This window comes from Misgurnus anguillicaudatus, chromosome 22, assembly GCF_027580225.2.
Source record: "Misgurnus anguillicaudatus chromosome 22, ASM2758022v2, whole genome shotgun sequence".
Lineage (NCBI taxonomy): Eukaryota > Metazoa > Chordata > Actinopteri > Cypriniformes > Cobitidae > Misgurnus > Misgurnus anguillicaudatus.
In genome coordinates, this window is record NC_073358.2 from 25,401,867 (window position 1) to 25,404,923 (window position 3,057).

Below are 3,057 nucleotides of genomic sequence, written 5' to 3' on the forward strand. Positions count from 1 at the left end.
CTCGAGCAGCGAGCAGGAGAAACTCCGCCTCCTACAGCTATAGAGATATTTACCCCCCACCCCACAGCCCCTGCAAGCCCTTGACAGACAGTCCGGGAATGTTGGGGGCAATTATTAAACTAATTCCTTGGCACTTTTTGCATTATTATTAGGCTACTATTATTATATGTAACATTACTTTTTATCTTAGGGAATTAAAGTGAACACATTATTTTAATTAATACATATTATAACATTCCAACAATTCAACTATTACGACATATTTTCTAGTTAAAAATAGTGAAACAGAATATTACCCGTTAGAAAATATTTATTCTTGCTTGTGTGGTATCATTCCTCATTATGTTGGCTTGAAAAAGCCAACATACTGTTCTTCATCTTAATCTTATTATTATGTTGGCTTGACAAAGCCAACATACTGTTCTTCGATCTAAGCTTATTATTATTATTCTTCTTCTGTTCATACTTTTTACCAATTGTAACTCCTCCCAGAGCTTTCAAGCTACACCCACAAAACTTTACAAAACTTTTAAGACTGGTCCGTAGATGGGTGCTATGACTTTTCTAACTGATGGGACCTACCGAATTCCTAAACGGGGCCCTCAAACACCCCAAATTTTCCATTGACTTAACATTGCGACAAACTTTGACGGGTCATAGCTGCAAGCGAGAAATTTGTAGAAACCTGTGGGTTACCACATTTGAAGAGGCTGGCAGGCTCTGTAAGAACATACATCACATTGGGGTGTAAGTTTCACCCCTGGGGTGTAAGAGGCACCCAAATTTCCCCATTGACTTATAATGGGGCAGGAAACATGCCCATATAAGGGAATAAAAGCGTACCAGATGGAATATCTTCACTTTAGAGTGTCGTGGAGATATGGGGGTGGGCTCATTTTACTCAGGCATCCAATCAGTCTCTGAGGATTCTTATCGAGGTATTAAGCCACGCCCCTAGCAACCAAATATGAGCACCCTAGCAACATAATAAACAAAGCCTTATATCTCTGGATCCGAAAATCATAGAGACATGGTCGTTGGGTATTTGGGTCATGTTAGCCTTATGTTAGCTTCATGCTAAGTCATACTAGCTTCATGCTAGTTTCTTGCTAGCTTTATGCTAATTTCATAATAAATCTTGCTAACTTTATGCTAAATCATGTTAGCATCATGCTAGCTTCATGCTAATTCATGTTAGCATCATGCTAGCTTCATGCTAATTCATGTTAGCATCATGCTAGCTTCATGCTATTTCATGTTATCATCATGCTAATTCATGTAGCATCATGCTAATTCATGTTAGCTTCATGCTAATTCATGTTAGCATCATGCTAATTCACGTTAACATCATGCTAACTTCATGCTAATTCATGTTAGCATCATGCTAGCTTCATGCTAATTCATGTTAGCATCATGCTAGCTTCATGCTAATTCATGTTAGCATTATGCTAATTCATGTTAGCATCATGCTAATTCATGTTAGCATCATGTTAGCTTCATGCTAATTCATGTTAGCATCATGCTAGCTTCATGCTAATTCATGTTAGCATCATGTTAGCTTCATGCTAATTCATGTTAACATCATGCTAGCTTCATGTTAATTCATGTTTGCATCATGCTAGCTTCATGCTAATTCATGTTAGCATCATGTTAGCTTCATGCTAATTCATGTTAGAATCATGCTAGCTTCATGCTAATTCATGTTAGCATCATGTTAGCTTCATGCTAATTCATGTTAACATCATTCTAGCTTCATGCTAATTCATGTTAGCATCATGCTAGCTTCATGCTAATTCATGTTAGCATCATGCTAGCTTCATGCTAATTCATGTTATCATCATGCTAATTCATGTAGCATCATGCTAATTCATGTTAGCTTCATGCTAATTCATGTTAGCATCATGCTAATTCACGTTAACATCATGCTAACTTCATGCTAATTCATGTTAGCATCATGCTAGCTTCATGCTAATTCATGTTAGCATCATGCTAGCTTCATGCTAATTCATGTTAGCATTATGCTAATTCATGTTAGCATCATGCTAATTCATGTTAGCATCATGTTAGCTTCATGCTAATTCATGTTAGCATCATGCTAGCTTCATGCTAATTCATGTTAGCATCATGTTAGCTTCATGCTAATTCATGTTAACATCATGTTAGCTTCATGTTAATTCATGTTTGCATCATGCTAGCTTCATGCTAATTCATGTTAGCATCATGTTAGCTTCATGCTAATTCATGTTAGAATCATGCTAGCTTCATGCTAATTCATGTTAGCATCATGTTAGCTTCATGCTAATTCATGTTAACATCATTCTAGCTTCATGCTAATTCATGTTAGCATCATGCTAGCTTCATGCTAATTCATGTTAGCATCATGCTAGCTTCATGCTAATTCATGTTATCATCATGCTAATTCATGTAGCATCATGCTAATTCATGTTAGCTTCATGCTAATTCATGTTAGCATCATGCTAATTCACGTTAACATCATGCTAACTTCATGCTAATTCATGTTAGCATCATGCTAGCTTCATGCTAATTCATGTTAACATCATGCTAGCTTCATGCTAATTCATGTTAGCATTATGCTAATTCATGTTAGCATCATGCTAATTCATGTTAGCATCATGTTAGCTTCATGCTAATTCATGTTAGCATCATGCTAGCTTCATGCTAATTCATGTTAGCATCATGTTAGCTTCATACTAATTCATGTTAGCATCATGCTAGCTTCATACTAATTCATGTTAGCTTCATGATAATTCATGTTAGCTTCATGATAATTCATGTTAACATCATGTTAGCTTCATGCTAATTCATGTTAGCATCATGCTAGCTTCATGCTAATTCATGTTAGCATCATGCTAGCTTCATGCTAATTCATGTTAACATCATGCTAGCTTCATGCTAATTCATGTTAGCATCATGCTAATTCATGTTAGCTTCATGATAATTCATGTTAACATCATGTTAGCTTCATGCTAATTCATGTTAGCATCATGCTAGCTTCATGCTAATTCATGTTAGCATCATGCTAGCTTCATGCTAATT